Source organism: Pituophis catenifer, unplaced genomic scaffold (genome assembly GCF_029215685.1).
Source record: "Pituophis catenifer annectens isolate HBS135680 unplaced genomic scaffold, rPitCat1.0.hap2 SCAF_7, whole genome shotgun sequence".
NCBI classification, from domain to species: Eukaryota; Metazoa; Chordata; class Lepidosauria; order Squamata; family Colubridae; genus Pituophis; species Pituophis catenifer.
Genome location: NW_027256887.1, coordinates 32,352,199 through 32,378,052, shown reverse-complemented (window position 1 = coordinate 32,378,052; position 25,854 = coordinate 32,352,199). Strand labels below are relative to the sequence as shown.

The 25,854-nt window shown below is 39.6% G+C and overlaps 1 protein-coding gene across 4 annotated transcripts in view; it reads right to left on the bottom strand.

Annotated features, from left to right (window-relative positions):
* Positions 1–17,923, bottom strand: part of IMMP2L (inner mitochondrial membrane peptidase subunit 2) — a 597,632-nt gene extending 579,709 nt beyond the window's left edge. For 3 of the 4 annotated variants that reach the window (XM_070947097.1, XM_070947099.1, XM_070947100.1), the window contains exon 1: positions 17,823–17,923. The gene's annotated coding sequence lies outside the window, so the exon portion shown is untranslated. Of the gene's footprint in view, positions 1–17,483; positions 17,537–17,822 lie in introns of those variants that run through there. The other variant, XM_070947098.1, reaches the window with a different exon arrangement.
* Positions 17,924–25,854: the final 7,931 nt, after the last annotated feature.

The following is a 25,854-nucleotide window of genomic DNA, read 5'->3' as shown; positions in this document are numbered from 1 at the left end:
ACGTTGGCTCTCATCAACAAGCCCCGCTCAATCTCCAAATGGTTAAGTGGTACCACGTCCGATCCGGGTGTTGAAGAGCCCCCTGGGTGAGGACAATCCGATCGTCGGGGATGCTCCAAGGACGCGAGACAGATAGGGACACCAAGTCTGCGAACCAGTGTCTCCAAGGCCAGTGCGGGGCTAGGAGAATGATCTCCGCCCACTCCTCCATTACCTTCCTGAGGACCCTGGAGATTAATGGAAAAGGTGGAAAAGCGTATAGAAGGCCCGAAGGCCAAGAAGAGTGGAGGGCATCCATGGCTTCCGCCCTGGGATCCCGGTACTGTGAGAAATACCTCGGCACTTGATGGTTGGCGGACGAGGCGAAAAGGTCTACCAAGAGTAGGCCAAACCGCTCCGTGATCTCTTGAAACAGGTCTGCAGGAAGGCTCCATTTGGCGTGATCCAACTGGTGTCGGCTGAGAGCGTCCGCCTGAGAGTTGGCCACCCCCGAAATGTAGTCTGCGTGGATGGAGCGTAGATGAGTCTCGGCCCAGAAACCGAGGAGGAAGGCCTCATCCATGAGAGCCCTCGAATGTGTCCCATCCTGTTAATATGGGCCTTAGCCATCATGTTGTCCATGAGGACAAGAACATCACAATTCTCCACCCTCTCACAAAAATGGAGAAGGCCCAGGTGGATGGCCCGTAACTCCAGGAGGTTGATACTGAGGTGTTGTTCTGAGGGTGACCACGGACCTTGAGCCAATGATGGTCCAGGTGGGCCCCCCAGCCTAGGAGGCTGACATCGGTGGTGACAATCAACCGCACTGGTTCCCGGAAGGGGCTGGACTTGACGATCGCCGATGACGTCCACCACCGAAGTGAGTTGACCAGCAGGGGAGGAAGGGACACCCTGTAAAGCGCCATACTGGAGCGAGCCCTCTGATGAGGAAGGAGGAACCATTGCAACTCCCTGCTGTGGAGGCGAGACCAAGGGACAATGCTGAAGGTTGAAACCATTTTGCCCAGGAGACAGGATAGTCATAGGATCGAGGAGGCACGATCCGTGATGCATTGTTGAGCAAGGGAGTGCAGGCTGGATTGGCGGTCCCGAGAGAGAGATACCATGGATGCCATGGTATCAATAACTGCCCCCAAGTGTTAGAGAGTGGGAGACAGAGTTAAATGGCTTTTAGCCCAATTAATGGAAAACCATGGCGTTGAAGTACCTGGATGGTAGTGGCCAAATCCTGATGGGCAGCCTGACGGGATGCTGATTGGATAAGAATATCATCTAAATAAAATTGAATTCGAAGAGGTAGGGAACGGATATGGGCAACAAGGGCCGCCATAATCTTGGTAAAAACTCGGGAGGCAGAGGAAAGGCCAAAGGGGAGGGCTGCGTACTGGTAATGACCCCCGCGGTAGTGAAAACGAAGGTACTTACGGTAGGCGGGATGGATAGGGACGTGGAGGTAAGCCTCTGTCAAATCAGTAGAGGAAAGGAAATCCCCTGGTCTGAGAGTATTGAGGATAGAGTGGAGGGTATGCATCTTGAACCGGCGGTATATTATGTACCGGTTCAAGGCTTTCAGGTCCAAAATGGCCCTCCACCCCCACCCCACCCCCCGAGGACTCCTCACTATGAAGAGACGGGAATAGAACCTGTGACCCCATTGGTCGGGGGGCATGCATTGAACTGCCTTGATAGCAATCAGAGGTTCAATGGCCTTGGAAACCAAAGTCCATTTAAGCTTGTCCCTAGAAATGGGACAAGAGAGGAAGACCGAGGTGGGGAGAGAACAAAATTCCAGAGAAAGTCCAGATTGGACAGTTTGGAAGACCCACGAATCTGTAGTGGAAACCCATCATTGATTGGCAAAAAGGGTGAGGTGTCCACCAATAGGGGCGGAGGAAACCGAATCACTTGTCCCTACGGAAAGATCTACCCCTGCCACCCCGAAAGAAATGTTTTGGGGGAAAACCTGTTTCCCTGCCTGACCTGGGAGTCCTGCTGTTGGCCACGGGACTGAAAGGGCCGCTGGTAGCGGGACTGATAGAAGCCAGAGTCCGGTTTTGTTGATCTATTAGGTCTCAATTCACGTTGTTCTTTGTATTCTATGGCATCTCCTCCTGCGCCTTCTAATGTGCTCTCCTCCTTTCCCATCATCAGGAGATCCTCCTCTTCTAGTTGGAGCAGTGACTCTTCCCTTCTTGGCACATCTTTTTCTCTTATATATTCCGCAAGAAATGCTTTAGCTTTGTCAATTGAATCTATTTTGAATCTTTGTGTTTGCCATGTAAACACCAATCCTTCTGGTATCAGCCATCTGTAGTTCACTCCTTTCTGGAGCAGTATTTTTGTCAAAAATTGATACTCTTCTCAGCTCTCTTATTCTTCTCGGTATTTGCTTCAGCACCGTAATTTCCTTGCTCTTGTATTGTAACGCCTTCTCTTTGCTATCTGCAATATTTGTGTTTTGATTGATTTTTGGGTAAATCTTATGTGGACTTCTCTTGGTAGTTTATTTCTCATTGCATATCTAGTATATACTCGGTATATTTCATCAACGCCATCAAACATTTTTTCTTTAGAAATTTCTAGAGCTCCTGCAAGAATTTCTATCATTTTTTCCGCCAAATTTTCTCCTTTTTCTTCCTCCACATTTTGAAATCTTAAGTAAAATTCTGATTTATCCATCTCCCATCCTAAACCGCTTCTATCATGTTCAACTTCTTCTAATCTATAATCCATATCTCTGATTTTTTTATCTCTTTGTTCCTCTTTTTCTTCAATTTTTTCAAGTCTGTCTTCATATTTCTTCATCATCTGTTGTATATTCTCCACTTTTTCATCTGTTTTCTCTATTTTAGATTTTATGTCTTGTATTCCTTGCAAAATCATCTGCATTGTCGCATCTTTTTCTTTCTCACGTTCTTTCTCTTTTTCCTGCTGAATCATTGTCTGTATTGATCATTGTCCTCCCGCTGGTGATGAAGAAGGGGTCGATCCGGCAGAACGAATAACTGCTGCTTTTTTGCTCATTTCTATAAGTAATCCAATTCGACATGGTAGCGTAATATATCTTCAGGTTCTTCTCAACCCTAACCCGTTTTGTAGATGGCAGGAGATTACAAAAGGTTAAAAAGAAAAAGAGAAAACAGAAAAAAACCAAAAAAGAGAAAAAAGGAAAGTGCAGCAAAGCAAGAAGAAGAAAAAAAAACCTAAAAAAAAAATCCCAACACTCTTCAGGCTCTTGTGTGCCCTAATCCAATCATCTGAGATAGCCAAAAACAAATTCAAGTAAAAATCTCCAATCAACAAGTGAGAAAGAAAAAAAAAAGAGAAAAGAGACCAAAGGAGAAAATGGGAAAATTTCTTCAGACTCTTGTATGTCTTAATCCAATTGTGTAAAATAGCCAAAAACCCATTCAAATAACAATCTCCAATCAGTAAATTAAAAAAAAGAAAAAAAGAAAAAAAAGGAATTTCTTCAGGCTCTTATGTGCCTTAATCCAATTAAGTAAACATTTATTATGAAGGAATAAAGGAATAAAAAAAAGGGAGAAGAAATATATATATATATATATCTGTTCCAATATTTTAAAATGTTTTAAAAAATAAAATTATTAGTGAAGTGGAAGAGTGGAACTAGAGAGAGAAAGAATTTCCATTTTATATAAAAGTCCACAACTGTGTAACATTCAAAATTCCTTTCTTGTGCACACTTAGTCTAACAGCTCTCTTTTCCAGAGCCGCTGTTAGAAGATACATTTCAATCCACTAGATGGCAGTCTCTTATTTCTTCCACTTTCACTTCTTCTTTCAATTAGCAATATAGCAAAAAGAATATTAAAAAAATAAAGGTCTGCCAAAAACAAAAATGACAAATCTAATTCCAAAATTAGTAATCTCAGTCAACATCAAAAATTCAATATTTAAGCAGATAAAAAAGTAAGCCTCCTTTCCAGTCCAGTCCAGTCCAGTCCCATCAAGTTTAAAGTAAAACTTTCCACAGATATCCACACATAGGAATAGTTTATATTTTAGGAAAATTAACTTAAATTCAGGCTCAATTCCGCCGCTAAATTACTTCTATATTAAATCCTAGTTGCATTTGCTCTTCAGGGTATTTGTAAAATCAAATTAGAAAAAACTCTAACCAGATCGTAACACTTTCACTCATTCTCTTCCGTTCGGGGCTGTCCCAACTTCAGCAGCTTAATGGCTGCCTCTTCAACGCCGGAAAAAAGAACTTCTCCTGGATCAACCAGGGACTTTGCGGTGTCCCTGGGATCAACAGAATGTGCCCTCCTCTAACACTGTCTCAACAGGACAGTGAGATCCAATTTGGATCGTCCCGCGGTGGAGATATCAGCGGTAGTTCCGGAGCCCCGAAAACTTCCCGCTGTCTCGTTGCGACGCCAGCCCCGTCCCCCCTCTTAAATCGAACTTAAATCGAAGCAAGAATTAGAAGAACAAGAGCTTGAAATGGATTGGTTTTCATATATGCAAATACAGTCTAGATATGATGAAGATTCTAAAAAGGAGGGTTTTTATAGCACCTTGACAAACTTAGATAAAATTTTAATAGGTTCTGATGACCATGTGATTAAAAAATTGTATAGCCATTTATTAGAAGTAAAATTGGCAGAAGAACAAGTTAAAGAAACAATTATTACATGGGGGAAAAATGTGGGTCATGGGATTGACTTAGAGAAATGGGAAAAATTATGGTCACAGAATTATAAAATGACAATGTCAACAGCATATAAGGAAAACTTGTATAAGATGTTTACAGGTGGCATCTACCCCCGGCGAGAATAGCCAGAATGTACAAGAACAAATTGGAAAAATGTTGGAAGTGTCATCAGTCTCCGGGCTCATATTACCATATGTGGTGGACATGTGCAAAAGCTAAAAGATATTGGACAAAAATCCACAGGTGGTTGGAAAAAATGACAAAGAAACATATTGACTTTAAACCAGATATATTTTTATTGGGGATTTTACCAGAAATATATAATAGAGAAATGAGATATTTAATTGTGAATGTTTTAACGGCAGCTAGAATTGTATTTGCTAGAAATTGGAAAGGTGAGAAGATACCCACGGATGACGATGTTATCAAGAAAATTTTGGAGTGTGCTGAAATGAGTAAATTGACATTTGAAATTAGGGAACAAGAAGATAAACAATATTATTTGATATGGGATTTATTTTATCAATGGTTAGACAAGAAAGAATGGAAATGAAATATGAAATGAAATGGATAAGATAATAAAATATATAAAGGGTTTTTTTTTCCCCTTATAGAGGATAATTTACTGTTAAATAATTGGTAAAGGAGAATAATAATGTAATAAACTGTTGAATAAGAAAATGTGGGATAGAGGATTAAGCACAAAAGATTCATAACCGATCAATACACTTTCTGTAATTGTAATGGATGACAATTGTTTTATGTTTTAAGTTTTGTTTAAAAATAAAAAAAAAAAATTCAGAGTCCGGAGCACGAAAGGGCTGTAGCCGACCGTGAGTATCGAGAATCAGTGTGCCTGGAAACAGACTGTAAAACCGTGCGACGATCCCTAGTTTCCACCAACAGCGGTTCCAAGGGGGGCCCAACAAGGAATCAGCAGAGTAGGGTGATGAAGCCAACTGCCATTTGCTCCTGGCATCTGCCTGCCAATGGTGGAGCCAGAGAAGATGCCGGGAACTGATGGTAGATCCAACAGTCTTGGCAGTGAAGCAAGCTGAGTTCAATGTGGCATCTGCTGAGTATTCCAAGGCTGCCGCAATTTTGTTTAAGTCCTGATGTGTGCGTGTATCAGAAGGAGGCAGTCTATCCTGAAGCTGTTTGAGCCAAAGGAGTGAAGCTCAATTGAAAAAAGATGCCGACGTGGCCTCTAGATGGCCCAGGCCGCTGACTGGTGGGCTTTGATCAGAGTCTTTTTGGCCCGTTTGTCTTCTGGACGTAGATATTCTTCCGGTGATCCAGTTACCCAAGAGGCAGATATCAAGGCAGCGATGGGGCCGTCCACAGGTGGAACCTGCAAGATGTTGTCGAGAGCTGGAGCCGATTGGTAGAGGCGCTTATCCAGACCGTTTGGAGCCAGGCCAGCTCCAGGAAGAGACCATTGTCGCTGTATGACATCGGTGAAAAGTTTTGGGGCCGGGACCAGCTCAGCTTCGACTGCAGGCTCAACGAATAAGGATGTAGCCGGGTCAGAATCCCCAAGGTGTCCATCACTGGAAGAGTTTGAGCTGCCAAGGTGGGTAACCGCAAGGGCCTTGTAAAGTAAAGATCTGAAAAGATGGGGCCTAAAGAGCCCAATGAAGGCGGGCTGATCTGGTCGCAAACCTTTGTCATCAGAGAGAGCCAGGTCCCTGGACTCTTCCTCCTCAGATATAGAACCGTGCTCAGAATGTTCAGGAGAATAGTGTTGCAACTCAGAGATGTCCTCCTGTGACTGAAGCAGGTGCGTTTGGTCAGGAGCGTACTGAGGCGAGGACTGGAGAAGACCCTGCTATAATCCTTGAACCAAGCCCTGCTGGATCGCTCTAGCTATGATAGCTTCCAATGAGGCAGGTGGAGCCATGCCCTGTGGATCCAATAAAGGTGGAAGGGAGGACTGTGGAGCTGGTGCCAGTAATGCCAGTCCTTGTGCGTCCACACCAGAGGTGTTAGGGGCAGTGGCATTTGGCAAGGTTTGAAAAAGTGGTTCTGTGCCCGGAGGCCACAGGGCGTTGGGTGATCCAGCGAGAGATCCCTTCTGGGTTGTGGCGCTAACTCCTGAGGGGAATGTAAGGCTGAAGGAGTGCTCAAAATGGCCACTGGTAACTGCTGGGCCCTGAGAACAGCTTTTTCCAGTGCCTTATGATGCCTGAGTTCCTCCCTGGAAGACTTGGGTGCAATGGGAACTGGGGCCTTCTTTGGGGCTCTTTTAGAAGGTGGTTGTAGTCCCGAAGTGCCCTCCCCCGGGTCACTGGTATGCCTGCGCCTCACTCCCCTGGCCACCAGCACTGCGCGGTGCTGCCTCGTGGTGTCCGCCAACTTGGAATGGCCGCTGATAGCGCAAAGGCTGAAAACGGGTAAATGAGCCCACCGGTAACACTTAGCTGTTGATGAGGCTGAATCCCATTTCGTAGAGGTCGCCAATCGCTCTGACCACGATACAGAGGCGAGGACACAAGACAACAAGGGATGAGCGCTTCCTTACGCATTGCCAATACAAACTGCTAGCCACTGGCAGTAAAAGCGGCAGAGATCGCGTCCAGCTCTTCTGTTTGGTGCTAGCAGAGCTGCTTGGCGAAAGCCTTTAAAACGCAACTAGAAGCTCCCCCGATGACAGGGGAGGCTGAGGGGAGCTGTAATAAGGTGTTTAGCCGCCCCTCCAAGGGATCTGCCGGCCGGCAGTCCCCCGCCGCTCCGCGGCCTTCGGCAGGATCGGGTAAGGACCCTTCACGCCGGAATCCACTCAATCGAAGTCAAAAAACAGTCCAGAAGTCGAGAAACGATAAATCCAATCCAAAGTTCAGCCAAAAAGAGGTGAAAAGTGAAGGGAATGACCAGGTCTAGGAAGACACGACTGTCCAGCATAGACCAAGTCGAAACACTGGGAATCACCAGCAGAGGGCGGAGCTATGCAAATCTGCAGACTCAGTCCTATGCTGCACAGAAGAGTCCTTACCCATCTCTGATTGCCATTTCCTTCCGATGAGGAGAACTGTCTGACTTTATTGAAATAGAAAAAGGCACTAGACAAGGATGCCCACTCTCCCCACTATTATTTATATTGACTCTGGAAGTCTTAAATAGAAATATTAGAGAAGAAAAAGAGATAAAAGATATGAAAATACAAAAAGAAGAATATAAGCTGCAAGCCTTTGCTGATGACTTGGTTTTTATTATTGAAGAACCACTAATGTCAATAAATTGTTAGAAAGCATTGGAGAGTTTGGGGAAGTAACTGGTTTGAAAATTAATAAAGAGAAGATGAAGATAATGACTAAAAATATGTTGAAAAAGCAAAAAGAAGAATTGACAGAGATTTCAAATATGCAGATTACGAATAAGGTAAAATATTTGGGGATACAATTGACAACGAGGTGTAGTTCACTTAAAGAAAATAATTATAATAAGCTTAAGCAACAGATAGGACAAGACTGGGAGAAATGGGAAAATTTGCAATTATCTTTGATTGGCAGGATCACAACTATTAAGATGAATATTTTACCTAAAATTTTGTATCTCTTTCAGACAATTCTGATAAAGCTGGGTAAGGAATTCTTTGTGGACTTGAATAAAATGGTGATGAAATACATTTGGCGGGAAAGAAGGCAAGAATAAAACTTAAGCTGTTACAAGATGCTAAAATGAGAGTTGGTTTTGGTTTACCTAATTTTGAACTATACTATCAAGCAGCTAGTTTAATGTGGATTAAAGAATGGATAACATTGAAAAACACTAGACTATTGACTTTGGAGGGACATGATTTGTTGATGGGGTGGCATGCCTTTTTATGGTATAAAGGAACCAAAAAAACGGGTATTTTAGAAGACATCAGATACGTGAAGCACTGTTTTTGAATTGGGAGAGGATTAAAAAATATCATTATATGAAGGTCCCAGTCTGGGTATCTACAATTGAAGCTTTTTCATATTCAGTGATATTCAAAAGGGAACAAATTGTTAGATATAATGATATATTGGATGAAAAGGGTTAATTCAAACTAAAACAAGACCTGGAAGACCAGGGATTTAAGATGGATTGGTTTTCCTATATGCAAATATTTTCTAGATATCGAGAAGATTTCAAACAAGAAGGTATTTATAATGTTCTGACTGTTTTGGATAAGATACTAATGGGCTCTGATGACCACATAATTAAAAAGTTATATGGGTACTTGCTAGAGGTAAAATTGGAAGAACAAGAAGTTAAAAAATCAATGATAGCTGGGGGAAAAACTTTGGTTATGGTATTGACTTAGAGAAATAGCAAAAATTGTGGTCACATAATTATAAAATGACAATGTCTACAGCATATGAGGAGAATTTGAATAAGATGTTTTACAGCTGGCATCTGCCCCCGAGGATAGCTAGAATGTTCAAGAACAAATCGGAGAAGTGTTTGAAGTGCCATCAGACCCCAGGATCTTATTACCATATGTGGTGGACATGCGTAGACGCAAGGAGATTTTGGACTAAGATACACACGTGGTTGGAAAAAATGACAAAGAGATATATTGACCTTAAACCAGAGATATTTTTATTAGGGATCTTACCAGAGACATTCAATAAAGAACTGCAATATTTAATTGTGAATATTTTAACAGCGGCTAGAATTGTATTTGCAAAAAATTGGAGAGAAGCGAATTACTGATGAAGAAATTATTAAGAAAATGTTGGACTGTGCTGAAATGAGATTGACACTTGAAATAAGAGAACAAGAAGATAAACAATATTATTTGATATGGGAGCTATTTTACCAATGGGTAGATAATAAAGCATGGGGATGAAATATTACACATGAAATGAAATCTGGATAAAATGTTTAAATATCTGTTTTTTGCTAGAAGAAAGAACATTTGCCATATAATGTGACTTTGAAAATTCTTTGAGAGCACGAAATGATCTTAACCGATCGAAACACTGTCTGCGATTGTTTGGAAGGATGATGTTTTTATGTTGTTTTTGTTTAAAAAAAATAAAAAAACTTTTTGGAAAAAAAACATATCACTGCTTTAATTCCTTTCTACTACATTTTTTTTCTTTCCACTTTTAACCATTTTCTTTTACTCTCCTGAATTTCACTTGATATTTTCTCCCCTTTCTCCCATTCACTTATTTCTTTCTTCCTCTTCTTCTTGTGTTTATTATGTCCTCCTTCCTGCATCTTTCCTCTAATTTTTAACTTTATTACCCTTTTAGTTCTCCCCTTCTCTTTTCCCATTTTCTTCTCTTTTCTTCTTTTTTGAGAGATATTTCCCTTTTTTTGTTTTTAATTTATCACTGTTAATCTCAGTGTGATCATCTATATTTTTTCCTTCAATTATTTCCTTTCCCACATTATATTCTTGCTTCCCATTTATCTTTTCTTTCTTTCTTTTTGTATTCTATCCAGTCTTCTGCTTCGTTTCCCTTAAATGCTTCTCACACCTTTTGCAACATCTCCCTCAACTCCTTGTACTCATATTTTCCATATTGTCCATATTTTCAAAGTTTAAAAAGAAATAACTTTTAAATTTATTTTTATTTTCACTTATATATAGTTAGAATTCAAGTCCATTTAATGTTTTCTTTGTTTTCTTTCTTCTTTCCAAATAGTATCCAATTCAATCCAATTCAAATAGTCCTTTTAAGTCTCCCCAGTTCAAAGTTATTTCAAGTTCTTTTTGTAATCTTTTTTTTATTGAAAAGTTTTACAAAAAAAAAATTCCCCCCCCCAATATTCCCCCCACCCTTTCCCTCCCCCCCCCCCGAGACTTCCCAGAGCAAAATACAGGGTATTTCAATTAACAATCATAAGCTAAATTAACCTATCTATCCTCAGACTACCAAATCCCCCCCTGAAACCTTAACTCCACTATAGATAACATAATACTTCTAATACTTAATGTTCATTCATAAGCTATTTGATATTTTCTTGTCTGATACTTATTTTGAATATAATCAATCCATCTTCTCCATTCCGATACGTATCTTTCTTGTGTATAGTCCTTCAAATACGCTGAGATTTTCGCCATTTCTGCTAAATTCGTTACTTTCAATATCCACTCTTCAATAGTAGGCAAAAAGTCCTTCTTCCAGTATTTCGCTACCAACAGCCTTGCTGCTGATATTAAGTTCAAAATCAATTTAGTCTCTAATACTGTACAATCCATCGTTATACCCAGTAAAAACAATTGAGGAGTAAATTTCAACCTTTTTTTCAGAATGTTCTGCATCACCCACCAAATTTTTATCCAAAATGCCTTGATTTTCTTGCAAGTCCACCATATATGATAATAGGTTGCATCATCACATTCACATCTCCAACATTTAGCTTGCAAATTCGGCTACATACATGATAATTTTTTAGGATCTAAGTGCCATCTATAAAACATTTTATAAAAGTTCTCTCTCAAATTTTGTGCTTGCGTAAATTTAACATTTCTGACCCAAATCTTTTCCCATGTTTCCATCATCACTGGTTCCTGAAAGTTTTGTGCCCATTTTATCATACAATCCTTAACCAATTCCGTTTCTGAATCTATTTCCAATAAAGCATTATACAACCTTTTAATATGTATCTGACTTTGATCTCTAATCTGTTTCACCAAATTTTCCTCATTTTGCATAACACCATTTTTTTTTATCTTCCCTCCATCTAACTTGAAGCTGACCATACTGAAACCATGTATAGATTATCCCTTCTTCTTTTAGTACATCTAAAGTTCTTTTTGTAATCTTACTGCAGCTGTTTAAACAAATATTCCCCATACGGTTTCTCACGTTGGTTTAAGTGCAATATTTCTTTTCCATCACCAAATGACTCTCTCCAATCCACAAATCCCCAGGCAAAAGTATCAATTGTAAATCCACAAAAGTAGTGCTTTCTGTTTTTCAATTTTGTTGTTAAATAAATGCTTTGTCTCAATTTCCTTTTCTTTATATTTATTCTTAATTTCTTCCAAGTCCAATTTAAATCCAGGTGATTAGTTCTCCTTTTAGGGCTTTTATTTTTAAAGTTCCTCTTTTTTTTTTTTTCCTTCGCTTTAAATTCCCAGATGCCAATTACCCGCTTATTTCAGCTTGGGACCTCTTTTAAAGTTAAAAAAGTTTCTTCATCTTACCTATGAGTTGGCCAATCACTCATTCAGTAACAATACTCCATTTCACCAACGCTCCTCGTTCTTTTCTCCCTTATCTTACGTGTGGCAAGTCTGGCTTTTGACAGCTCCTAAAGACTGTCTTCCTTTGCTGCTGGGTCGGAGGCTGATGCAGACACTTCAGGGAGTTTGCAACCTCCCTGTTCATGCCTGCCTGTGCTTCCGTTCTTCACTGTCCCTACAGGACAGCTATGATCCCTGGGGATACCCTAAAGCAGCTGAGATATCAGCATTTTCCAGGAGCCCCGGAATTTGCTGTACCACCACTGGCCTTAGTCTAGATCTTGAATGTACAAAGGGAAGATTGGAGATTCCAAAAGATTGTTCCAGATATTTGTATGTATATTAGTTCCATACAAATAAATACATGGAACATTCTAACTTTTGGAATCTCCAATCTATGGGCCTTTGTATATACGAGATCTATTCTGCCCCAGCTCCGGATTTCTGAAGATATTGACACACACCAACGGTCCTTATCAAATTTATTAAGTAGCAAGAATAAACAAGACCGGCAAAGGTTGGCAACCAGCCCAGAAAACAAGATATGATAAACCAAAATACTCTGATAATAAAATACGAGTTGTTTCCAGCAAGAAAGCACTAGCTGCGTGCGACTTAAATAGGCTAAGGGAGTGGCCAATTATCCTCAAGCCCTACTCTCAAGTAGACCTCTTCCTCCTGAGTAGCCACTCTTGCCTTTTGGCAGCCCTGCGTGCTCGAGCATTGAGAAGAGGCTCCTCCATTTCGCTCTCTCCACTTGAAGGAACCTCTGGAGGTTCTGAAGGCCCTGGCTGAGTCTCTGCCTCTGGCACCACATCCTCTTCAGCCTCCTCGCTGCCCAACGTGAGCGCTGGCTGCGCAGGCTGCTGGCGTGACACTACACCAGCCTCCTCTTCGTCGGGATCAGCCACGATCTGCGCAGACCGCTGGCGGGCCACAACAAGATCTAGCCAAAGTAGATATGTGAACATTTAACATGTATTTTTTTAAAAAAAAAGTTCAATTACTCCATTCAATTGTGATCAAGGAGTTGGAGGTTTGCTTTGTTTTTACATAAAGATTGAAGAGCATAGATTACTACTGTGGTAAATATACAAGATTGCTATTGGGAGTTCTTTAGCTCTGAAACTTTCAGCATCAATGGATAGCACTTACTTTACATACTTCTGTAGTGCTAGGTATGAAACACTGAAGATAGATGGGTTGAACTCTTATACTCATTAGAGATGAGCAAATACCGTGTTTCCCTGAAAATAAGACTCTGTCTTATATTTTTTTGACCCCTGAAATAAGCGCTTGGCCTTATTGCTATGTACTCAAAAGCCCAATTGGGCTTACTATCAGAGAATGTTTTATTTTGGGGGAAACAGGGTATTTTGGAAGAGTCATTTTTAGTATTCTAGGGAGCACATATTCAGCAACCCTCTCTAGCTGGGTCTTTTTCCAGAATTAAGTGGCTTCTTCTGGAAGTGGCCAAGTACATCTATCCCTTTTGCTTTGTGAGGAATGCATGCTTTGTGAGGAATGCAAAGAGAGCCAAGAGCAACTTAGAAAGCAGACATATTGTACATCTGCCTTAATGAAATAAACATTTGTCTTATACTTGTTCCCTGCATTGTTAAGAGTTTCTGTTGTACAGCCCTAATATTCACATCCAGGGGGAACCAGAAGCGTCACGGCGAGACTGGCTGGAAAATAGCGGGCTCTGACAAGCCTCATGAAAACCCAGCCAGACAAACCATTGTCGGGGGGGTCTTCAGACCGGAACCATCTTGTAGGGATGACAAAGAAAGAGAGGTGCCTCGGACGACCAAGAGGAACAGGCAAATTCCTCGAAGGGTCAGAGGCAGCTCTTTGAACCGGCGGTGGGGTGGCCATTAAAATGACCACTCTGGAGCTGGGGCAACCAGACGAAGATTTTGTGCAGGAGCGACGTTTGAATGGAGTATTGGTACCAGGGGAGTGATTGGCCAACTCACAGGTAAAAAAGGAATTTTTAAAAAACTTAAAAGAGGTCTCGGTGCGGAAATAAGCAGCTAATTGGCACTTGGGAATTTTAATGGAGGGAGAAGAACAAAGAGGAAGTTAAAGGACTAAAGCCCAAAAAAAGAAAACTTTCTACCTGGACTTAAAATTGGACTTGGAGAAATTAAAAATAATACAGGAAAAAGAAAACCGAGGGAAAGCACTCTTTAATGAAGATTTGAATTATTTGTGATAGTTTTGATATTGGAAGGAAGAACAAAGAGGAAGCTAAAACATCAAAGCACAAGAAAGAAAATTTTACAATTGGATTTAAAATGGAATTTGGAGAAATTAAAAACAATAAAAGGAAAAGAAATTGAAGAGAACGTATTTTTTATGTGGATTTAAAACATTTTTGTAAACGTGTTACTTTGTTGTCTTGGGAATTGTGGATTGGAGAGAGACATCTGCTGGTGGAAAGAAAGCACTGCAACGATTGCTTTGAAAATTGAAGGAACAGCAATGACTTTGACTACCGTGAGGAACTTTACGGAGCATTTGTTTCTTTTTAAATAGCTGGGTCTTGACTTTGAAAGGAGGTGAAGAATAACAAAGCTTTAAATTGGAATGAACTAGATAAATATTTGAACTGGATATTATTTGGAAATAAAAAAGAGAGGCTACATGGACTTGAATCTTAATTAAACATAAATTAAAATATTAAAAAAAAATTGAATTGACAATATGGAGCATTGGGAGTATGAGGAATTAATAGAGATGCTTAAAAATGTGCGTGAAGCATTCAAGGGTAATAAAGAAGCAGAAGCCTGGTTAGAATACACAAAAAAAGGGAAAAGAGAATATAAATGAGAAGAAAGACTACAATGTTGAAGGGAAAATAATTGAAGATAAAAAGATAATTACACTGGGATTTACAGTTTCAAAGAAAAATGGATAGGGGGGAATATCTCCCAAAAAAGAAGGGAAGAGAAGGAAATGGGAAAAGACTGGGTAAAAACAGGGGGAGAATTATGAGAGTAACAGTCTTAAAAGTTAGAGAAAGGATTCAGGAGAAAAGATACAATGAATATAAGAAGAAAAAGAATAAGAATAAGATAAGATAAAGATGGGACAAAGGGAGAAAAATATTAAGAAGTGTAATTTTGGAGAGACCAAAAGAAAATGGTTAAAAGGGGAAGAATAATGGAGAGAAGGGAAATAAAGCATATATTAGTTGATTTAAGGGAACTGTGTTAATAGTAGAAATTATATGTAAGAAACAAACAAGATGAAGTATATTGTTTATTGTAAAATGGATCAGCAGATACAGAGTGCATTTGATTTAAATCGAGTCGATTTAAATCATGATTTAAATCATGATTTAAATCACTAGTAAAAAAGGCTTGATTTAAATCAACTTGCTTTAAATCATAATTTTTAAAGGGCAACTGTAATCTCTGCTACTCCTTTGACCCGCTGTTGACTCACCGATAGTCCCAGTGTTGCAGAATATACAGCCTCATGCTACTTAACTAAGCTCCATTTCATGCTGAATAAACTAATTTATGTATCTTAAATAGAAAACTATCTTACGATAGATTTTTACCCCAAAAGTTTTTTATTAAAATAAATTCGATAAAAATAAAAAAAAATCCGATTTAAATAAAAAAAATCCAATTTTTTTGATTTTTTTTAAAAAAATCATTGATTTTTATCCACCCTGAGCAGATGTAAAATGAAATGTAATCTGGTTTAACTATGAAAATAACTGAAATTAAGATATAAAATTGAAATGTTAAAAAGCGTGATGGGGATTTAGAAAAAAATGTTTAAATGAGGAAATAAAATAATTAGTTGATTTTAGAATAAGAAATTAGGAATTAAGGAAAATAAGAGGTGGAAGGTTAATTAAGTTAAAGGGTTTCAATGTAAGAATGGAATAAGATGAAATACATTGTTAATAACCAAAAAATGTGATGGGGATTTTGAGAAACATATTCAATAAATGGAGAAAAAATCAGGGTTGCTCGGATACCATTTTGGAAAATATTGAATTGAAAATGAATACAACAATGGAGAGAGACTGGAAAGAGGAATAGAGAGATAGATAGGAAGGGAGAAGAGAGGAAGAAGCAGAAGAAAGGGAAAAGGAGAGGAAGAAAGGGAGGGGAAACAAGAGTAGGAGAGAAGGTCAGAAAGGGAGGAAGAAAGGAGGAGTGGGGAAAAGGAAGGGGAAGGAGAGGAGGAAAGAAGAAAGTAGAAAAGGATAGAAGAAGGGAGGGAAGGGAAAGAGGAGAAGGAGAAGAAAGATTGTTTTAAACTAAGGGAGATGGAATGGTAGAAGGGCAACCCCGAGTATACTCAAACTTGTTAGGATGAAGAATGAACTAATATGAAAGTTAAAAGAGAATATGTATGATTAACAATGGATAAGATAATTAATTGAAATAATGTTAAGAAATTAGGATTTGAAGGGCGGATGGTGATACTGTTTATATAATAAGTATAGAAGGTATTAAGACAAGATAAAAAAGTAGGGAAAAAGAATATTTTGGCATATTGAAATATGTAAATTGTATTGGGATGTGACAAGTTGTATAACAATTCTAGATGTCCCCACCTGGCTGAGAGAGTTGGGTTAAAACCCAAAATAATATGAGGTAATGGTTTGACAATTGGTTATGGCCAATTATGTTTTCTTCTCTTTTTACTGTGCTATGTTGGTGTTTTACAGCTATCTGCTACCAAACTAGAAAAAGCTTTACTTTCCTACTGTGCACTAGTCAGTCTCATCAATAATAATAATAACAACGAAAGCCTGGTTTAATTCAAACATGCTAAGCTATACTGCAGATTTTGCTTCATATAGGAGCATTTTTTCCTTTCAAGAAACAACAATTTCAGTCTTTTATTAGAGATTTAAATCAATTTAGGGACTTTAAAGTATCACTATCAGAGACTTAATGCATTTTTTTAAATAAGCAAAATTGTGTTCAAATAGTAACAATGACACATTTTGTCAGTAAGGAATTCCAGTGGCTTCAAAAATAAGCTGAAAGGCATATTGACTACTTACAATCTCAGTTTCACATATTATATAAAAAACACAAATAATGGCTAACTTAATAAACTATAATTAAAATATAGTTTAGCAAAAGTGCAAATCCAGTCATAGAACTTTTATGTGTAGAATTACCTTAGAGCTATTATTTATTTAAAATAATATTACAATTTATAATGGCTAAATCTTAGAAGGGCACAATTCCTTTACAGGGAAAAAAAAGCATCTATCATGCTTTTGCACAAAAGCAAAAAATGCCGCTGAAGGCAAAAAATACAAAATACTTGTGCAACCTAAACACGAAGGGGTTACAGTCCGGAAGTATTGGATTTAACAACTACAAAATAGCATGCTTATGCTTTTGTGTATTTAAATACCACCCAACTGGGAGATAGTCCAAGGCATTTTGTAGTGTAATTCAAAAATTACAAATATGTGTATGACTGAAATATATGAATGAAATCACCATTTTCTTCAATAATTTCAAAGGTTTGTTTATTTTATGGTAAGTATGGAAAGTGTAAGTCTTTTTAACCTATTTTTGCAAGTTTGAAAGTTTAACCCTCCAAAATAGAAATCAGAACGTAACAGTACTATACCTTTTTCCGCAAAGAGGGAACGAAAATTCTTATTATTTGTTCTGAAAATTTAGTCTTGCTCCTTTATTCAAAATGTGAAGGAAACTGCAGACATTCCATGGTTTAAGAAATGTGTTCTATGCATGCTGAGGAACTTTTTTCTCCATTATCAGGCGTTTACTAAACCAGAAGCACCTATCTCCTCACAGGTTTGCACAATAAGGAAACCCAGCCAGCATAGTTTAAAATATTATTTAAACGTTTTCATCCGTACGAGTCAGCAACTATAGCTTTTGCCTTCTTGCTTACTCGGGTTGGGTGGTTCACATTGGAAAAACAAATAAAACACTCAGTCCCAACCTCTTGCCTTTCAGACACGTTAAATGCAAACGGCCGAAATCCCCGACCACGTCCTTTTCGCCTCCCCGCCGCGCTCCGCTCAGCAAGGTAGAAAACGCGTCCGGAAATACCCAGGATTGGCTAGTGACAGGAATCAAATGGAGAAATCACGAGGTGCCGCTTGTCAACTGTAAACTGGACGCTGCGTCGCTGGGTCTACTTCTGATTATTGCGTAGGGAAAAGAGGCGTGGCTAGCAGGCAGGTCGAGGTTGTTGCTGCGGTTCTGGAGCTGAGGACAGTTTCTGTAAAGGGATAGTTTGGCGCCTTTAACACAAAAATGTATGGCATTTTATTTTCGGTAGTAGAACAGCCAACTTCTCTGCCCTGCCTTCCTGGCCACATGGCTTCTTCTTCCAGAAGACTAAAATTTTGAGGCCTTGTTTTATTATAATTGTGAAAAGATTGCAGAATTTGGAAAGCTAGAATGCATGTTGGAAGAATAAAATCCGGTCCAACTCCAAGTTGGGAGAAAGGTGCTGGAAATAAATGTAGGCAGGCTGCAGGAAAGCAAGCCTCTGTTTATTTGGTAGCAAGAAACTAGTGACAGCAGCATGTTTTTGGGGTGGTTGACAAAATGGGATTGAGAGTAGGTGGGCTTTTAAACGTTCTTTGGGGTTTTGTGATTGAGATGCTTGTTCCTGTTGTGGGAAGCCCCCCTCCCTCCCCCCAGAAGAATGAAATATTTTGGGGAATATTAAAAGAGGCAGAATATTATATTAAACTTGCTCTTAGAGGCAGAAGGCAGCCCCAATTTCCTGCATAGTTAAAACAGCCTCCAGCACAAATCTTTAGCGATGGAGATTTTGGGCCCAATAAGAAATCCTTGGGCCAGCCTATTCACAAATAAAATACCTTCACCTCCAGTGATGGGATTAAAATTTACATCCTTCCCCCACCCATATTCTAAGGACAGGATGTGAATTTTTAGGACATAATAGGATTATTGCACCACCCTTAGAATAGCAAGACACCAGGCTCACCACATTGCACAATTCCTGCAGCATTTTAGAAACTATAAAACTCCTTGCACTCATCAAACTAATTTGTCAGCTGCCCCAGAACCACATGTTGTTGCTGGTTCTGCTCATCAATAAACTTTCTTTCCAATCACCCTCCATTTTATTTCCAGCACATTTCTCCCAGTTTGGAACTGAACCAGATGGATTTTTCTTCCTACACTGTGCAAGAGTACGTCCTTCAATATTTTAATGGCTGTTGCCAGATTCCTATGGGGTCATGTAGGGGTCATGGCTGACTCTACAAGCAAAAGAGGAAATGCAAATCCTAGGTGTTTCTCTGAACGAATCTTGTTATCTTTGACTTGCCTATTGTGTTGCTTATTTGGAGTCTGCTTATGAAAGATTGGCCCAGTCTTTCTGAATAGGTACAAAATCTCCATTCCTAAAGATCAGCCTCTTCAAGCTTCTGCTTGAGGTTCTTTTCCTATAGCAGAAAGATTGGGGCTGTTTTCTACCTTTCTTACAATTTTTCTCTTTTAGGGGAAATATTCTATCCTTTTTAATATTAAGAATAAAGAATATTTTAATCTAGGGAGGGGGGCTTACTACATGCATAAGCTACAAAAAACCAAAAGTGTGAAGGAAGAAACTGATTTCACTTCAGATAATAAATGTGTTCTTCCATCCAAAGGTTGCATCTTATCTTTGCAGGCATGATGTGTTGATTCAGGAGCTACAAGTCACATGACAAATGACAGACCTTACTGTTAGATCGGCGCAGGGAAAGGAAGACGCGACCAGCTCTGGTCCATTCAGTACCTTTATTTCAGCTCTGAATGAAGACGGATGGCTGTGCTGCCGGAGCTCTTTTATACGCTTCGGCAGACTCAGCCGTCCAATGACAGTTGTTTGAATCTCCCGCCGGTGGATTAGCCAATCCCCGGCGGATGTCCTTATAAGGACATAACACTTACTTTCTTCATCTTGACCAGAATAAAACAGAAAAAATCACCACAGCTAGCGGGCAAATAACAGAATCAGAAGGAATACAAAGTTTTCTTTACTGTCCTATTTCTCAGAGTGTCATCAGAAAGATACTTGTGAAAAATGTACTGTGTGTCCCTTAATAGTAATATTTTGTCAGTGAAAAAGCTCACAAAACAAGGCAATGTCAAAGGGGACAGTTGTCTCATCATAAAAGGGAATATGTTACTTGCAAGGGCTAAAATTACAGATGAACTGTATTAGCTGAACTACAATCAGGTGGTTAATTCTGCCAAGGATTCTAACTGCATTCACACATGGCACAGATGACTTGGACACAGAAATCCTGACATAATAAAGAAATTAACGGAATGACTATGCAAGTGGAATAAAAATCAGTCCATGTGATCAATTAATGAAATGTAGCAGTGTATAAAAGGAAAAATAACAAGGAAGATTATCCAAGTGCTATAAAAGAAGAAACCAGGCCATAAGAGATTTCACTCAGGAGATATACCAGAAGCAATAAAGGCATCCCAGCCAAATATTTGCCGTTGTTGCTCGCATAGCATTAAACCCAGAGACAGAAAATAGAAGCCAAAAGAGGCTGCAGCCGCCGCCCTAGTTCCTCAACCCAGCCAGAGTCCCAGCGGCTCCAGTGCTAGCCCTTCAGAGAACCAAGGCCAGAGCTGCAGTAGCAGCTCTGTGGACATTCAGAACAGCAAGAAGGACAAGAAGCATAAGAAACAGATTTGTAGAACTGCAATCTGAAAATGGGAGTAATATAAGGAAGTAGTTGTTGAGTGGGGATATTGGGATATATAATTTGTGCAATAACTACAACAGTAGATAGCAGTGTTTATAAATTTGCATCTATGATTATATTCTCAGTGAGGGATTTTGAACTTTTTCGGCACTGAGTGCCTTAACCAGAACTCGTGTGCACATGTGCGTGTACCAGAGCACTAGAAACCAAAAGAGCAGCTGGCCGGTATGCACGCCAGAGAGCTGGAAACTCAAAGACCAGCTGGCCAGCGCATGCATGCGGGTTTCCGGTGCTTCAGGTTTCTGGCGCTCCAGCACACGCGAAGACTAGCTGGCCAGCGCACATGCGCGCACCAGAAACCGAAAGGGCAGCTGGCGACAGCACACGTGCCCACAGAGAGGCCTCTTTCTTCCCTGGATCTGTAATCTTCTCTAAATGGAGCGATTTGGCTAGTCTTTGGCTTCTTTGTTTGTTACAAGAAAAAGGGATTCAGGAGGTCTTCTCCCCCCCCCCATGAGAAAGCAATGAGGTAATCTTTTCAGCCCACTGCTGCCTGCCTGATTGCGTTAAGCCAGTGGTTCTCAACCTTCCTAATGCCACGACCCTTTAATACAGTTCCTCATGTTGTGGTGACCCCCAACCAGGGGTGGGTTCTAATTTTTTTTTACTACCGGTTCTGTAGTAAGCGTGGCTTATTTTGTGGGCGTGGCTTGGAGGTCATGTGACTGGGTGGGCGTGGCTAGCTGGTCATGTGACCAGGTCCTTGCACTTTTGACTGGTCCTCACACTTATGACCATCCTCACATTTATGCCTGTGCAGCATTCTTAACAACCATGTCACTCATTTCACAACTGCTTCTCTTCAACATGGTATAAGATAGGGCAAAAAACGTAAAATGTGAGGACAGTCATAAATTCGAGGACTGGTCAAAAGTGCGAGGACCAGTCAAAAATAACTTTTTCAGCCCTCTGAGTAGTCCCTCTGCACAAAAGGACTACCCAGAGGGCTGAAAAAAGTGATTTCTGACAGGTCCTCGCACTTTTGACCAGTCTTCGCAGTTATGACTGGTCATCATTTATGCCCATTGTACCATTCTTAACAACCGTGTCACTCATTTCACAACTGCTTCTCTTCACCATGGTGACAAGATAGGGCAAAAACATAAATTGTGAGGACAGTCGTAAGTTTGAGGACTGGTCAAAAGTGCGAGGACCAGTCAAAAATAACTTTTTCAGCCCTCTGAGTAGTCCATATGCATAAAAGGATACAGCAATAGAGAGGGATGAAGGAAGGGAAGGGAAATTAGAATAGGAGTGAAGGTAAGAGAGGGAGGAAGAGAGGAGGAGAAGGAGAAAGAGGAAGTAGGGAGAAGAAGAAGAGGGGGGGAAGAGAAAGTAAGTAAGAAAGAAAAGACAGAGGTGGTAGGTTTAAGGAGAAAGATTGCTGTACAATAAAAAAGATGAAAGGGAAGAAAGCCAACCCCAAACAAATATAAAGATATTAAGATAAAGAATGAATTGTTAAACTTTAAAGAATAAAAGAGAATAAATATGAATAAATAACAATAATTAGAAACATACATACAAACATACAACGTATTTTCTTTGAACAGAGTATTTGGCCGGTCCACAAATTTAAACAGTTGTAGGAGGTTAGCACCCACCCCTTTCCTAGAAGAATGAAATATTTTGGGAAATATTAAAAAGGCAGAATATTATATTTCCCTGGATGAGAAATGGAGAAGCATATTTTACAGATAAAGCAGCTCCCACCTTCCTGCCCCCCACCCTTTGTTAATGGGCCAGAGGCAGAAAGTCAATCCTTTGTCAAAGGACATTTGCAACACAATAGCAACAGAAACTAACACAATGGGCCCCATCAAGCCATGTGATCCTGTCCACCATTAAACCATCTTTCCAAGCAGTCTCCATGTTTCCAGTGTCTTTTTCCCCACTTGGAGCAGAACCCAGAAGGATATTTCTTCCAACACAGTACTTAGTCATTTCAATTAAATTTACAATTTCTATATTTCCTTTTTACCATATTTATTCCTCATCTATTTTTTAAAAAAACCAATATTACCCTTCATCCTCATCTCTAATCTTAATCAAATTCAATTTTTCCCTTCTATTCTATATTATACCCCTTCGCATTGTCATCTATTTTTATATCCATCCTCACATTGGTTAATTACCAAGAGCCTTGGTAGTACAGCGGTCTAAGGCACCCTGTTATTAAGCTGGTTATTAAGACCAGCTGCCTGCAATTACTGCAGGTTCGAATCTCGCCAAGGCTCAAGGTTGACTCAGCCTTCCATCCTTTCTAAGGTAGGTAAATTGAGGACCCAGTTTGTGGGGGCAATAAGCTGACTTTGTATAAATATACAAAAGGATGAAGGCTATTGCTGAGCACATTGTAAGCCGCCCTGAGTCTCCGGAGAAGGGCGGCATATAAATAAAAAAAATAAAATAAAATTATGTAATACAGTTGTTTAATACAAATTCAACATTTTAATATAAATCAATTAGTTATATAACTATCTTTTTTGTATATTAATCAATATGAACATGAATATTCCAATTATTTCCATGCAATCCAATTTCTTACAAATCAATTAATTATATTTACCAATAATAATAAACCAAATAATTTCCCCCATATATTCCTCCAAACCACAACTTAACTATTTCTGCTTTCAACACAATATACAATTAATAGTATCTCAATTATTACAATTCCCTAGTTAAATAGAGCTTTTTTTCTTTTGTGTTTTAAAATCTTGAACCTCCTCTTGCCCTAAATTTCCCATTGTTTGCAGTTTTGTACCTACCTTTTTTGGTGAGGAAAAAGAAAAAGAAATCTCTCTGCCTCATTTTGTCACATTGCAGCAAAGACCCTGCTTTTGCTTTTGCTTTTCAGCATAGCTAGGGAGAAAAAAATTTGCTCCAGGAATTTACCTCTTTGCAGCTAGCTCTTTGAAGCCCCACGGCAAGAATTTAAAGGTTTTTTTCCCTCTAGCCATCAGCTGGGACTCCGGAGGCAGCAATAGATTGGGAGTGGGCGGGGTAAGCGAACGGCGAACGGGCGATCCAACAGAGGCAGGGGGTGAGGGTGAGTGAAGGCGTGGGGGGGCGAGAGAGGGCTTTGGTGACCCCTGTGAAATGGCCGTTCGACCCCCAAAGGGGTCATGACCCCCAGGTTGAGAACCGCTGCGTTAAGCAATGGCTGAGAGGCAGGATGCAAGCTTGGCATTCTGTCTGATTTCTTTTACTGCCTTTCTGGGGGCATGTGATCTTTCCTTAAATCTGGATAATTTCCTTAGGATATCTTGGGAGGTGATTGAGACCAGACAGTATCTTTAAGTGGTGCAAATGGATCTAAGGATTGCTTCTCCTGGGTGGGAAAGGGTGCTTTGTCAGTTCACTGAGCACAGGAGTCTCTTGTCTATGGGGATTCTTCAGTGATCCAGGTCATGGTTGTCCCAAAGGTGCTTTTTTCAAGAGGCAACAGTTGCCTCTTGAAAAAGCATCTTTGGGACAGGTGTCTCTTGCATTGCTTCGGAGTGGCCAAGGCACATGATTGCTCACTGATAGTAAGATTTTTTTTAAAAGGAGGTAGGGGTGTGGATCCTCCAATTCCTTTTAGTTTTCTCTTATGATAATAAAAGCAAGGCACCAGGCTTGAAGTTTATTTAGGTATCTGTGGCATATACTAATTTTATTGTGATCTTGACAAGCTTGGGAGGGCAGAGATTTCGTTAATTTGTCTCTTTAGCTCAGCATTTTGTAGCCCAAGTGTGCCCATCCTCTTTCTGGAGAGTTTAAATGAACTCTCTGCTAAAGGGTTTCACCTTATGAGCAAGAGTTGGCTGCTGATAGTTATTGTTGCATTTTAACTATTTTAATTCCTCAAGGTGCTATGGCACCCTGCCTGATTTGTAACTCTGGGTTGCAGGTATTGCTGATGAAAAGGAAGGTATTCAGACAGAATGGTTTAGTTTTCCATGATTGCTGTGAATGTCATTGATCTTCAGTGTGTATTCCCCCATTTCTAATCTAATGATTGGTATTTAGGGCAGCTTTTTGCAAGCAAACAAGCTTTTTGACAGTGTAAAGCAGAGTTCTGTGTAGTGTAACCAGTCATTCTGGTTCCATAGCGCATGGAACTCCTTATGTTTGTCATTTGCTGGGCTCAGCAAATGACAGCACTTCAGTAGGGACAGGGCTGGTTAGTATTTGAATGGGAGACCAGTGGAGAAAACCATGATTGTAAGCTAAATGGGGAAGTTGAAAAAAAACATTTGTTCTCTAGAAGAAGGTAATGAAAGTTTCATAGATATGTCCATGAAGAAGGGAGAATTGAAACTGCCAAGGGTGGAAACTAAGAATTGGAGACCAGACCAGAATATGATCAAAACAGGATGCAGCTCCCCTCCATATCCAGATTTAAAAAAAAACAGCAAGAATTTTTTTTTTTTGAATTTGATTTTTATTATAACATATAGTGATACATTCAATACATTTTCGGTTCATTGGTGCAAATATACATATATACACCTACATACATTATTACTTGTCTTTTATTTGATATTGTTTCTTAAAGCTAAATTTAATTTCAAAACACTTAAAGATAATAGTGCTCAAATCTCTTAAGACTAGATGTAATACTGTTCATTTCTCCATGGATTTTGTTTATTAATTAATACTTAATCTCTGTACTCTATTTCCTTCTTTATTTCTTTTACCCATCCATTCGTACCACATGTCCCACACGCTATAAAATTCTGAATCTTCTCTGTCATTAATTTCTGAAGTCAGTTTATTCATTTCGGCGCACTCCAGTATTTTGCCAATAACATGTTCTTGAGGTGGTATTTGTTTTTCTTTCCAATACTGGGCAAAGGAAATTCTAGCAGCTGTCAGAATATGTATAATTAAATACTTTTTCTTTTTTGCATATTCAATTTTCAAAATTCCCAGGAGAAAGGCTTTTGGTTCGAAATCAAAATTTTCTTTTATTATTTCTCTAATCCACATCCATATCATCCTCCAGAATTTTTGTGCCTGATTACAAGTCCACCAGCAGTGATAGAAAGTACCCTGATGATGGTCACATTTCCAACATTTAGGACTCGAATTGGGGTAGATCTTCGCTATCCTAGCTGGGGCCCTATGCCATCTGTAAAACAGCTTGTATTGGTTTTCCTTGTAAGCCGTCGCCTTTGTTATTTTAAGATTATTATTCCATATTGAATCCCATTCGTTCAGATTTATATTCTGTTC